The 14,531-nt window shown below is 45.3% G+C and overlaps 1 long non-coding RNA gene across 1 annotated transcript; it reads left to right on the plus strand.

Moving 5' to 3' along the window:
• Positions 1 to 1,509: 1,509 nt before the first annotated feature.
• Positions 1,510 to 13,657, plus strand: LOC133349582 (uncharacterized). The gene is made up of 3 exons (XR_009755963.1): positions 1,510 to 1,687; positions 11,497 to 11,646; positions 13,266 to 13,657. It is a non-coding gene; the product is annotated as an uncharacterized LOC133349582 (long non-coding RNA).
• The last annotated feature ends 874 nt before the right edge of the window (positions 13,658 to 14,531 follow it).

Consider the following 14,531-nt stretch of genomic DNA (forward strand, 5'->3'; position numbering starts at 1 on the left):
CACTCATAATTATAATCGGAGGTGCGGGGGGGGGGTAAGGAGAACAAAGAGATGAGAAAGATGTGAATTTGGGGAGACCAGCCCAAGTTTTTTGGTTTTGTTTGTTTCATATCGCAAGGGCAGTGACGGTGTTTATGAGCGATGCAAGTTGTGAAATTTGCTGGAAGTGGAGGAACAATATTTAGGAGTTCCGGGAGGGTAACAGATCAATACGCCGCCTGTGAACAGCAGTGATGCCCCTGTGCCTCATCAAATAATACGTTGTCACATGAATGTCATGTTTTACAATAGCCTCGTGAGATCAAGGAAAAATCTAGAATTGTTTTATTTCGCTTGACAAGCAGGCCATGCAACGAAATACTGGAATTTAATTTTATGTTATAGATATATTTATGAATTATATTTCCACTACATCATCATGCCTCCTGTCATACACAGCCCTGTGTCAATCTGCTGCTCCACGAAGACCTCAAATACCGTGTCGGTTATGGTGGTGGGTTTTTTAACCATACTTCACCACGCTGGGCAGTTAGTGCTGGTTGGTGAATAGCGGGGAGGGCGGACCGGTTCTGATATCGCTCATCAATTATGTTAACCGTGACTGGGAAATCCAACTGTGGTTACGGGGTCCAATGCACCGTGCGCTAACCACTGTACCCCGTTCCACCACAAACTATGGTCGAGTGTCAATAAATTACATTCTGCTTATTTTCTCCACGAGTGCCATGTCATCTACAGCCCTTTGTCAAACCACAGCTGGTTGCACGTCTCCCAAACCCGCGTCAGTCATTGAATCTGTTTGGCTATAATTCATGAAGGTCAGTGCGGGTTGGTGAAGATGGAAGATAGGGGCGCATAGGATCTGTTTCATATTTCACTCGCCATTTTAAAACTACTAAACTATAACTGAGCCATTTTGTTTCGTTCATCAGGTAAGGCCCACTGAGTTATACAGCTTTTTTTCAGAAGCGACTTGGCCACAAATGATAGCTCAACGAAGTGGCTTATCGCGTGGAAATGGAGGACCCGGAGAAAAATCCACGCGACCACGGGGAGAACATGCAAACTCCAAACCTACAGGCCTCAGGGTCGGGTTCGGGATCGAACCCACGACCTCCTGTATACCAGGCGAGGGAGTTCACATCTCACCACCGTGGCGCCCCTTATCTTAGCCATGGGTGACAATGAAACTAAAGTTACCGGGATGCATAGCGCAGTACGCTAACCACTACGCCCTAGAACCAGGACTGCAAGAAAACGGGCAGATTTTAAATAGCGCCTGTTGCACGAGTGAAAACTCCTTACCTTTCTCTCCTCCCAACACATACATCACATGACACACACGTCCGCACGGACACACACACACACACCCACACACCTGCCCTGCATGCCAAACCAATGAAACGTTAACCTCACCTCCAGCATTGGCGGTAGGTGGAAGATTCTTATCTAAGACGCGCTAATTAAAAAGTCCGCCTACTTTTAGGTGTGTCCGTCCAATCAGGTGCTCCTCCGTGCGATATGTAACTGCGGCCCACGGCAAGAGCGTCGAGAAGGAGAGAGGAGAGGAGAGAGACGCTCACAACCTCGGCGGGAGGAGGAGGAGGAGAGAGCTGAGAAATTGTCCAAGTCGGATTCGTCCGCATCGCGGGTCTCGCACATGCGCGCTCTTAAACAGTCGTTCAAGGTAAGCGTCAATGCGACCACGTGTTTCATATGCGCATGTGACAAATGCCCCCGTAAGTATTGTGTGGCGGTATTCATTTTAGCTGGTCTTATTGGTCACTTTTGGGATTTGTCTGTTATCCAATCACGCACGTAGCGCAAAAAAAAAATAACGCGAAGGGATACGTAGCATTCGCTTAAATGCTACGAAAAAAATTTGAGGTCGCAGAAATTTGTCAAAAAAATTAATTGTTCCAGCTTTTTCCGAATAAAGGAGAATGAAAATGCCGTTGTTATTTTCCATGCTGTTGTGCCAGTACTTTGTCAAAAAAATGCAAATCGTAAATAAGGAATTACTTTAGATACAATATTGCACGCCTTTGTAATAGAATAGCATTGTCTTAAACACAGACTTACATTTGCTGAACAAATAGAGAGATGTATGTACTTGTGAGACCAACAGCACCCAAAGCACTTCGTATATGCAATTTTAATTACAGACGACAGCCACTCTCTGCCCAGAAGCGTTACGCATGGTGATAAATTCCCCAGCTTAAGCTTACATAGGCACATAAACATATAGTGTATTGTTTAACACTTAAAAAAGTGAAAAATAACTAAATATGGAAGGCTCAATGCACGTGCAAATGTCCATTTCTTTTTTACTTCGACACAAAACAACGCCATAGCATGGCTTTCATGTCCGCTCTGCAAATGTTGTGTTGAAAATGACATTGCAGCAACTTATCTAGAAACGACTGTGAAGGGTTCGATCAAAAACTCAAGAGAATCTGGCCGAGAAAACCCTAACACAAGTTGAGTCGGCAGACAGAAGCTGTTCGCAAGCCCTCGAGCGTGTGTGAGGATCGTGGGTGTGTGAGTGTGTGTAAGGGTAGTGGGTTGGTGTATTAGTGTGTGTGTGTGTGTGAGGGTAGTGGGTGGGTGTGTGGGTGTGTGTGTGTGAGGGTAGTGGGTGGGTGTGTGGGTGTGTGAGTGAGTGTAGTGGGTGGGTGGGTGTATTAGTGTGTGTGTGTGAGGGTAGTGGGTGTGTGAGTGTAGTGGGTTGGTGTATTAGTGTGTGTGTGTGAGGGTAGTGGGTGGGTGTATTAGTGTGTGTGTGTGAGGGTAGTGGGTGGGTGTGTGAGTGAGTGTAGTGGGTGGGTGTATTAGTGTGTGTGTGTGAGGGTAGTGGGTGTGTGAGTGTAGTGGGTGGGTGTGTGAGTGAGTGTAGTGGGTGGGTGTGTGAGTGAGTGTAGTGGGTGGGTGTGTCAGTGAGGGTAGTGGGTGTGTGAGTGTGAGGGTAGTGTGTGTGTGTGAGTGAGTGTAGTGGGTGTGTGAGTGAATGTAGTGGGTGTGTGAGTGTGTGAGGGTAGTGGATTCGGTGTATTAGTGTGAGGGTAGTGGGAGTGTGAGTGTGAGTGTAGTGGGTGTGTGAGTGAGTGTAGTGGGTGGGTGGGTGTGTGAATGAGTGTAGTTGGTGAGTGTGCGGGTGTGTGTAAGTTAGAGGGTGGGTGTCTGGGGCGGATGGTTGCGAGAAAACTTCGTTTGGCAAAATAAGCGTCCTGGGTTTTTTTTTTGCACGGAGAGCCGCGGTCCTTGCGTCCTGCGCCGACTTGCCCTGTGGTACGGTGCTGCACCCAGCCACGGCAGTGGGGGGGGGGGGGGGGGGGTTGCCACGCCACACAAAAGCACTCACAATTTATGCAACACTCAGCAACAATTCAGGAACGCCACGAAAGTTGCGAGTGCAAGAATCAATCGGAGTCGCGCTCTGATTCTTAGTTTTTTTTACTGCGAATCGCTCTGTCGAGTAAGAGTAACGCGGCTCTACTTTCACGGAGGTCTGTTGCGTTGCGATGAAATGAACGTAACTGACCTGGTCTCCTGTCATTAACCAAGGATTTTTTTTCCTCTTGTACCACCTGTGGCTGTCAAAATGTTGGCCGTGTTCAACAGGTATAGTTGTCGTTTGTAAGCCCAAAACCCAACGTAACTTTTCACCAGACTCTTGAATGCGTCATTAAAAGCCAAGAACAGGTGGCTAATTTACTAAATCCAAATGTTTTGGTAGAAACTGTCCACAAAATACGTCTGAATATTTGTATGACTAATTTTATAACCCCAAGGTTATATTTATTTATTTATTTCTTACAAACACAATATTTCAAACTCAAAGCCGTTAATGCGTGCAATTATGGCGGTGCACCCTTTTCCAAGCCTCCAGTTACTCGTCGGAGGGGCATTTGAACGAAAATTTGAAAAGAGAGAGAGTAAAAAAAACCGGTGGAGAGGCGTAACTTTGCACACAAAAAAATCAAACACCTTTCCAAATGGCGACCGTGATGGTTCAAGAGATTGCAATAAATAACCGGCAGGAAAAGTTTGCCCCCCCACCCCGTTTTTTTGCTGTTGCCGTGGTGGTGGTGGTGGCGGTGGCAGCAGCAGCGGCGGCGGCGGCGTAGGGCGGCGTGTGTCGGGTTAGTAACGGCCGTGCCCTGCGGCAGAGTTGAAGCAAAGGTGTGGTCTCGAATTCCGCGAAAAGGGTTGGGCGCACAGCTAGCGAGAGAGGGAGGGAGGGGCATTTGCTCGGCGGCGATGGAGGTGGTGGGACGGGGAGCGGTTCGCAGGTGAAGGGTGTAGATTATTACGCGTCGCAGGCACGAGAGATCAACACCCTTTACCTCCGAGCTATCCGTGTCCTATAGGTGCGTTTCGTAGAATTGTTTACGGCACGTTTCGCCAGACAAATGTTTGACAGCGTTTGCATAGCTCTCTTTTAAGATCAAAGTGAATGTTTACAAGCGGTTATTTGTTTGTTGTATGATCTGCTCCCATAACGCACTGTAACTATCTCTCCATCTGTCTCCCTCTTTGGCAGGTGACTGACGGGATTTTTTTTTTACATTTGGCCGCATGTCAGATGCAACCTCATCCCCTCGCCCGCGTCGACTTTCCATACCATTCTTCTTCTCGCAGCACAACAAATGTGTGTCACATTTTATCCCCTCTCCTGCTAAGGGTGACGATAACATAGACGTTCTACAATACTGTTTAAAAAAAGGATTTGAGTCTGGAAATATGAACGACTTCCAATACCTGTGCCTGCCGAATGTTTTAATGCTTTTGTAAAACACGATAAGATGATGTTGCCAATTTTGGGCAGCAATCCAAGGGTGGTGTGGCGGCCTTATTTTTTTTTTAAGATATGTCTCTCTCTAACTCTCACGAGACTGACTGCGCTCTTAAAGCCAAACTGGTTTTCTCATTCACACTCGCGGGTACTGAAACGGAACAGGTCTGTCTGGAACACTACAGTGGCCCACAAAAAGCCACGGTGGAAAGAAAGAAATGAAATGAAATTAATAAACCCACCGGAGACGCTGAAACCGCTTCTCCTTCTTTGTCATCATCATCATCCTCCTCCTCCTCTTTGCAATTCCCACGATTTCCGACGTCCTTCATTCCACCGGAGTCTGTCAGGCTTAAACGACAGATTTCGGGGGATGAAGTGCATCGGTCGTAGGGTAAAGCGACGGAGATTTCTCAAGAATCAACGCGACCAACAAAAACAACCACGACGCCTCCTCCTCTGCATTCCGATGCGACGCTTTCGGCACTTGTTATCATTGTTGCGGCGGTGTGATGCTAAAACTGCTGTCCGTGTGCGTTCGTCAGTTTGTGGAATCGATCGTTTCAAATAAATCGCGTGAATGTGACGGAGACTGGGCTCTGTGATGAGTTGTGATGTTTATGAACCGTGCAAAACAACACAACAATGGATCCGCGCGGCGTGGAAGATGCCCACGTCCAGCGGAAGATTGCCAAATGGGCTGTACACGTACCTGCTACAAGAGAAGAGAAACACCGCCGTGTGTATAGCCACGGGTGGGGAAATTCAAGGGGGCTTGGGCCCTTTAAGTGGTCCCCTCAATATCCAGATTTGAAGCTTTCGTGACTGCAAGGATTCATACTGTTAGGTTTTTTCGGTAAAGTCACGTAGGTAAAAAAAGAAAATTAAAAGTTTATAAAAGTAATAATGGAAATAAAATAAAATAATAAATCACGATGTTTCGGAGGCAACACAAGTGACGGAGACTTGTGTTGCCTCCGAAACGTCGTGATTTAATATTTTATTTTATTTCCATTATTACTTTTATTAACTTTTAATGTAATTGTTTTACCTACGTGACTTTACCGAAAAAGCCTAACAGTACCCCTCAATATCCTCCATGACCCTACATAAGCCCCATGTTTGCCTGCCCCCCCCCCCATGTTCTAAATACTGTCTTACTCAACACGTACAAACAGCACACTAAGTCACCCACACCGTTGTCAAACTATATTGGAGTGGACACTACAAACAAGCTGTTTGAAGTGCTTGTGTATTTATGAGCGTTCGAAAGCATTTGGCTCGTGTGGATTTTTGTTTGGAATGCGTCTCGTCATTGGGGTTTCATTGTCAGATCGACCGTGGCTACTGCTCACATGGCCGTCTGAGCCCGAGGCCATTTCTTTCTGATTTGTTTTTATTTTACCAGAACTCTGGCGATCTTGGAAGGAGGTGTGCGCAGTAGTGTGTTACGTAAATGTCTCGATTAAAAATGGAGACAATTTAACACCTAATCCAGGCACACAAAATACAATTAGAGAAATATGCTACAAAGTACCGGTATTGACACAATGCTAGTAAATACATTACAAAAAACATGTCCTTATTGGCTGAATTTTATGACCAAAGAGGGTACAATATTTGGTTATCAGGCGTGGAAATTTGCACTTACTAAGCGTAACCTTAACAAGTCTATTATGCAACGGAGGTATGCCAATAATAGTACTCAAATTCCCCACGAGAGGGCACACAAAGGATCGTGTTTGAATACCCTGGCATTTGCGAGCACTTAGTGAGGTGTGTGATGGCGTCTGATGACTCTCTCTGAGCAATGTGTGATCATATACTAAACAAATACACTTTGGCGACCGCCGTGAAACTACACGGGGCTTTACGTTCCGTACCGAACACACGACGGCCAGAATACGTCTCCTTGATGGCAGTGGCTTCTCGAGTTGACGTGCATGTCCGAGTCTCGCAGCCACCAGCAAAGCAATCGGTGAGAAATGAAGCCATGACCATAGCAAATGGAGAGGCCTTTGTCAATCCACAGGATTCAGGTATCTTCCACTCCGTGGGGGTCGAGGGTGTTTATTTGACAATACGTCACGCTGGCCAGAGCCGGTTCTTGAGAGGGAGTCCAGGACCGATTCAGATATCACTCACCACTGGTAATTCACTATGTAACACGATTTTTCTTCCTGGGTAGTGTTATTTTCTCATTGTTTAAGCCTCAAAAGTATAGAAAATGTCTATTGTTCCCCACGAACGTTGTCTTTGTGACCAGGACTTTATGTGAAGGAAAGACACAAATGCACACGTTTATTCATTGGAAATAGGTACATTTCAAAATATCAGTGTCCTGTCTTCTTGGTTCTTTCGGTAAAGTCACGTAGAAGAGAAATAATAAAATAATAAAAATAAAACATTTATTTTATTTTATTATGTTATTTATTATGTTGAATAAAATAATAAAAATAAAACATTTATTTTATTTTATTATGTTGTATTTTTATTATTTCACTATTTCTCTTCTACGTGACTTTACCGAAAGAACCAAGAACATGAATCCCTGCAGTCACGAAAGCTTTCAATCGAAATCACTGTCCTGGTTAGAAAAGCAAAGTTTATGGCGAATAATAGCCACTTTCTGTACTTTTGAGGCATAAACAATTAAAGAATAACATTTACTACCCAGGAACAAAAATCGTGTTACATAGTCTTATTAACTTTGCTTTCGTGTCCTGGTCACAAAAGCAAAGTTTGTGGGAAATAATAGCCATTTTCTGTACTTTTGAGGCATAAGCAATTAGGAAATAACATTCACTACCCAGGGACAAATTTTTTTTTTTTAATACTGTGATATAATTATCGTCGCCATTGGCTACACGGCACTCTCTATACTGTATAACTAATGAGAAAAAAAACTATCTCTGAGACCCCAAATTGGCTCATATAATAAGAAGCATATTCTAAAAATACTGCCAAGATAATGCCCCTTATCCAGAAAAGCCTCATTCCAAGCCTTAAAACTGGGTCGTTTGGCTATTCCAATGTGTGAGTGATTGGCAATTCCAATGAAACTCTACATCTCTTGGCAAAGCAAGAGACACGTGAAGAAGGGCCATTCCCGAAACGTCGCCAATTACATATTGTTCAAGACTACAGTGTTCTTGAATAATGTGTTGAGTTGTTGTTGTCACCACTGCCAACGTGGCATCATATAGTAATAGGTTTTAACCCTTTCAACTGGTACAAAAACTGACACCTTAATACAAGGCATCATGTTTGCAATAACCACAGCACAAGCAGTCAAAATGCAAACAAAAAGAAACAACTCTGATAATGATAATGATATGCACTGTCCTTGAAGTTGATTGGTCCACACCCGAGACAGCTTTTCTTAGAGCCTCGTCTCCATTGGTGTTGGACCAGATGACGCCAAAAGGCGTACAACTCAAAAACAGCGCATTATCATTATCGGAATTGTTTATTTTTGTTTGCATTTTGACTGCTTGTGTTGTGGTTATTGCAAACATGATGCCTTGCATAAATGTGTCAGTTTTTGTACCAGTTAAAATGGTAAAAACCTATTACTATATTTTGCCAGTGGTAAAGGAGGTCTCAGTGTGAACGTTGCATCAGTTTGTTCTCCTTCCCACGCACCTTCGATGAGTACGGTTGGCCACGCACGTGGCGGTAATACGTTCAACGTACATTCAAATCATTTGTCCAGTGAAGTACATCGTTGGCTCGTCCCGTACTGTCCGGAAAGTAAGAGTCACTCAGAACTTGTCCGGTTAAATTTCGATTTAAAGCTTTCGTGACTGCAGGGATTCATCTTCTTGGTTCTTTCGGTAAAGTCACGTAGAAGAGAAATAATAAAATAATAAAAATAATAAATGTTTTATAAAACATAGAACTTGTCTGGTGTCAATAAAGTTATACCAATCTGGTCGCACCCACATCTTTTGCTTTAAAATACGCGGGGTGAAATGCGTCTTATAATCCGAAGAATACAGTCAAATGTTTCTGCCACTTCAGTGGTCTGAATTTCAGACCCTAAAGAGGAGTGAAAGCAAGGAGCAACCGAGCTGGATCATTCTTGATTTGAAGCTTTCGTGACTGCAGGAATCCATACTCTTTGGTTCTTTCGGTTACGTCACGTAGGTAGAAAAATAAAATAAAACAAAAGATAATATATCACGACGTTTCGATCGCAACACATTTTTTTATTTTATTTTATTTTTATACCTACGTGACTTTACCGAAAGAACCAAAGAGTTGGATCATATGCATCACTATAAAGAATGGCATTTTGTCCAAGAACGCTACGGCTTTAAAAATATTTTATGAGTGTGCTGAGTTTGGATGTTTGGCAACTTGACTCCTATTAATCCAGTGGCTTGTGGAAGGAAACTGCAGCCCCTGAAGAAGATCCACGCCCAGGAGGAGAGTAAACACTCCTAGCTCCGAACTTATGGATTCCAGTATCAATCGCTGTAATGCCACAGCGTGGCCTGCCTCGAACTACCAACATAATGTTATCAAGTCCAATCTGAAGCCATCCACGTTCCCGCATTGAAAACAGCGCCGTCTTGTGGCCACATGCGCCTATTTCATGCGCCCGTTGTGGTCACTTTTTATGGAAATGTTTGTAATTCTACAACAACAACAAAAACACGTTGTACTGCATGTGAAGGGATGAACTAACACAATTGAGCAGAGCAATGGCCATAGGCAGCAGCGGACATGCCCTTACAATCGCTACACGTCCCCAAGACAACCGATAACACTGTATACACCGCAGTGAACGGTGAACTAACACGCAGAAGAACCCATGGGGGAGTGACAACATTGTTTGCTTAAGATATCATACGAAGTACCGCAGTGCATTTTACGAGGTTAACAAAGGTGACCCTTCAGCCTCCCATCTTAAATTACGAGAAAATGTACTACTGCTGTGTAAGGCGCTAGTTTGGTTGGACCCAGAAACGTTTTGTTTTGAATTGTGGGCCCAACGTTGGTCCCACGTTTTATGTTCACTGGGGAGGCAAAACGTCGTGTTGTATTAAAAAAAACTAATTATTTTAAAGCTACTCTACTTTTCACCGTTTAATATTCAACTTGCAAATGTACATGACGCGTAACTTCCACCGTAAATGATCTTAAATTACACCCGTGTCCCTTTGCATAACAAAGACTTTGATAAATCCATGCTGCTATGGTATATGCACTCTGAGATTCTCCCATTGACGCCCCAGACAGCTTTCAACATTATTATGTCGACTTAACGAATTGCATCACGTCACCACGCCTCTTCCAAGGCGTCTGGCCTGCATGGAAGAGAGGGCCCAATAGCAACTAGCTCGATCGGCCCTCTAGAGCTCCTTACGAGTGGAGGCCCTTCTGCCAGCAGTGGAGTGAGCAAGAAAATTCCAGTACTGCTAGATTTGAAGCTTTCGTGACTGCAAGGATTCATATTCTTAGGTTTTTTCGGTAAAGTCACGTAGGTAAAAAATTGGCTCCTCCCATCATCAACCAGTATATATACAAATACTGTTTCTTGGAATTTCTCTCACTTGATACAGCTATCGTGCTGTGACGGTTCCACCTGAAGACGGAAGCTTGTGTTGCCTCCGAAACGTCGTGATTTTTATTTTATTTTACTTTTATTAATTTTAAATTTTTACCTACGTGACTTTACCGAAACAAACCTAAGAATAAAAAGTCCAGTACGTCACACACGCTCATGCGGCGCTTGCTCCAAACCGATCATCTGCAAACTCCAGACGTAGGTACATGTATGTTGAACTTGTTTCGGAACGCACGCAGTTTGTTGCCCCTCCCCTCGCAGCTCCGATGAGCCGTGCTCATCGGAGCTGCGAGGGGAGGGGCAACAAACCGAACAGTAATACGGAGTTCCAAAGAAAGGAATTCTCACAACAGTACCGTGTACCGCTTTCCCAGTGCCGGATTAAGCTAGTGCGGGGCCTGTAGCATATGTTAGAAAGGGGCACCTAAATAAAATAAATAAAACAACACGTAAATATTAAAACACACATTTTTTTACTTGCATAGTAAAGTAATTTATTTTTTCATTTGCTATACAGCCAGATAATACGACAAATCGATAACTTTAAACGCCCAGTCGTTCCTAAAAGTTGAAGGCGGTATAGTACTATAGTGATAGAGCAAGTGCAGAATCACTGAACCGAAATTGATAGCCTGAAAGCATTTAGCGCGGGGCCCTGCAAAGTGCGGCGGCCGTAGCTACTACATATGTAGTAGCTACTACATATGTAGTAGCTACTACATATGTAGTAGCTACTACATATGTATACTACATATGTAGCTACTACACGTGTAGTAGCTACTTGTGCTACTGGGATAATCCGGCACTGCTGCTGCCAGACTCAGACCCCCCTCAAATATGACGTCACAAAGCTCTGCCCCCCTCCCCCCGCCAAAACCATATTTCCATTTTGAAAATAGAACATGCCTCAAATCGCTTTAAACTATTGTCATTGTAGTGCGTATTTAATGTAGCGCTGCACTCTGATGTTGTAGGAGAAAACATTTGTTAAAAAGTCTATTTTATTAAGTAGAACGTGTTGCCTATATTTATTTAAAGTTGCGCATTTTGATGTGACGTCACATTTCTCCCCCCCCCCCCTCGTCACACATTGTCACTAATGTGTGACCCCCCCAACCCCTCCTAGGTGCGTGACGTCATTTATGGTCGGCCCCCAATCCAATAGCGGATACATTTCAAGATCACACTCGCCGACTTCAAAGTTGTTCCGTGGACTCGTCTCCCCTCTCATCTCGCTCTACTCCCTGCCACGCAAGCAAGGCTTTTCACATCGAAGGTTCGCGGTCAACCTTCGCTCGGCGGGAGGTCGCTCCTTCTCCCGTGCTGCGCCAAAGGTCTAAAACGTCCTTTCCGCGCCCATCCGTTCTATCGACCCCCCCCCCACTGCCCCTGTTCAAGTTCCGGCTCAATGCCTTCCTTTGCCTCCTTGATGTCTATACAACTGCACGAGGGTGCTTACTTAAGGTCGTGTCGACCTAGGGGAAGGTCTACGGTCAGTTCAGTTAATCACCACTGATGCTAAAAATGGCTGAGAAAAAAAAACTCGGGCAGCCGAATTTGTAGTGCAGTGCACTAACCACTACACCACCGCTCGCCGCTGTGTTCTTATACTGTGTCGTAAGTGCGACTTGTGAATAGTGGCTCAGTGGTTGAGCGAGCGGCTCGCAATTGAAAGGATGCGAGTTCAAATCCAGGCTGGGGATCGAGTCAGCCCATCATCCCGCCGGGGTCGATACAATTAGTACCACTTGGTTGGGAACTCAACATGAGCTGTCCTATGGATATACTTGCCACTAGCCATAGGAACGATGAATTCCTACCACCGGACCAGGGCTGTATCCAGCGGATGAGCACTGATTCAATGCTTATCTGAGAAATAATTCACGTCGGATGCATGTTGAACTTCTTTCGCACCGCACCTCGCCAACTGCGCTATGTGTATACTGTGTGGAGTGGTTCGCGAGCCGCATTACCAACCCAGTGACGATTATCTGAACCGGTCCTGTGCCTCTCCTAGGTCGACTCAGCCTCAAATAAATACCCGGTGCGATGTGTAAACATCGCCACTCGGGAGACAAAGGCGGCCGGGCGTGGTGCTGGCCACCCCACCCGCTCGCTAACAGCACTATGCCCCAACAGTTTGTTAAGGCTTTACCGAGGATCTTTATATACAAAGACACACACACATTCGATCTTCTTGGTTCTTTCGGTAAAGTCGCGTAGAAGGGAAGTAATAAAATAATAAAAATAAAACATATTTTTTAATTATTTTATTACTTCCCTTCTACGTGACTTTACCGAAAGAACCAAGAAGATGAATCCCTGCAGTCACGAAAGCTTTAAATCGAAACACATTCGATCGTTACGCAAACACTTATTTAAAACCCCGAGGCAAAATGTGCAGTAGGTCAGACAACAGACATGGCGCGCGCATCATCGCCCGTCACGCCCAGAGATGCATCCCCCAACCAGTCACGGCGTCATCCGCTGATGATAATCTGGCGCGCAACGCGCTTAGTCGTCAAGGAATATGTCACTTTGGGGCCGTCCATAAATGACGTCACGCGATTTTGGACGATTTTTGCCCCCCCTCCCACTTCGTCACACGACGTCACAAAAAGTCAGGTCCCCACCTCAAATATGACGTCACAAAGCTCAGCCCCCTCCCCCAAAAAAAATAAATCATGCTTCAAATCGCTTTAAACTATTGTCATTGTAGTGTGTATTTAATGTGGCGCTGCACTCTGATGTTGTAGGAGTGTTGTTATAACAATTAGTGTTGTTCTAACAATTCTATATTTATTTAAAGTTGCGCATTTTGATGTGACGTCACATTTCTCACCCCCCCCCCCCCTCGTCACACATCGTCACAAATGTCCGACCCCCCCCCCCCAGGTGCGTGACGTCATTTATGGACGGCCCCATAGCGCACTGCGCTATGAACCCAACCACCTGAGTTCAACTCTCGGCCACAGCGAACGTCAATGGCGAGTGATAATTTGAACCAGTCCTGGTCTCAAGCCCCCCTTCACCAAACGGTACTGACCAGCGTGGTGAAGTATGGTCAAATAACCCCCGTGACTGACGCGGCGTGGAAGAGAGGCCTTCTTCAATCCGATAACGGATTGGCAGCAGCACTGTGAGCTGGATCGTGATGCTCACTTGCAACTGTGCATATCTGACCCGGTTATAATTAAAATACATCAATGACCTGGCAAGCACTACTACTAGTGACTGGCAGCAGGTTTTCGGCAAAATTCAGATCGGTCACAGTGTCTGACTCCACCAGAAGTGGGTTAATTGTTTCGCTGGTGACGATGAGCGTATCTTGTTGTTCAAAGCGCGTAGCGCGAGAACAATGGAGAAGTTTAAGCTGACCCTGCCCCATGAACACTCTAAAACTAAACTGCAGACTACTCTTTTTTTATTTTACCAATTAAAGCTCGTTTTCAGAAGTGATCTGGCCACAAATCATAGCTCAACGAAGTGGCTTATCACGTGGAAATGTATAGCAGCAGCCAAATATTCTCGACGCATGATTCAAAATGTGGAGGAAAAAGACCGGAGGACCCGGAGAAAAATCCACGGGACCAAGGGGGGAACATGCAAGCCTCAATTGAGTACCTGGCGAGATGCCTAAACATCGCCACCGTTGTTGGCCATCCCACTCCTTTTTGTTGTGCCGTGTCGACTTTAATAGGTGCTACTCGCGAGCGACACTTGCCCTAAACGTCTGTCAAGGCTATACGGGGCAGCTTTATCATTGTAACGTGTGGGATTACAGTAGGATACGAGGCCGTTCACGCTCTGTGTCATCCGCGCCTTGTCTCGGCAGGTCCCGGAAGCCAAGCAGGGCTAAGCCTGGCTGATATTTATATGGGTGACCACCACTACCACCACTACCACCACGGGCTTCAGAGACCTTTGCAGGCGCGGGGTCGTGAGGTGTGGCCAGGAGATGGCAGTGCTGGGTGTCACCTCGCACGCGTGTTGGGTTCACTCCGGGCACTCTCTCCGCGTTTCTTCCACGTGGTGAAGCCAAACAACTCGTTCATAAAACAAATCCCAGGGGGTCGGCAATCTGCGGTATCCTGAGCCGCATGGGGCTCTTTAAGGACTGATTCGTGACGTTATTTATTAAGGGACTCATCGTCTCGTATT

The sequence above is a fragment of the Lethenteron reissneri genome, chromosome 30 (assembly GCF_015708825.2).
Source record: "Lethenteron reissneri isolate LAM-NWPU_2019-01 chromosome 30, ASM1570882v1, whole genome shotgun sequence".
Lineage (NCBI taxonomy): Eukaryota > Metazoa > Chordata > Hyperoartia > Petromyzontiformes > Petromyzontidae > Lethenteron > Lethenteron reissneri.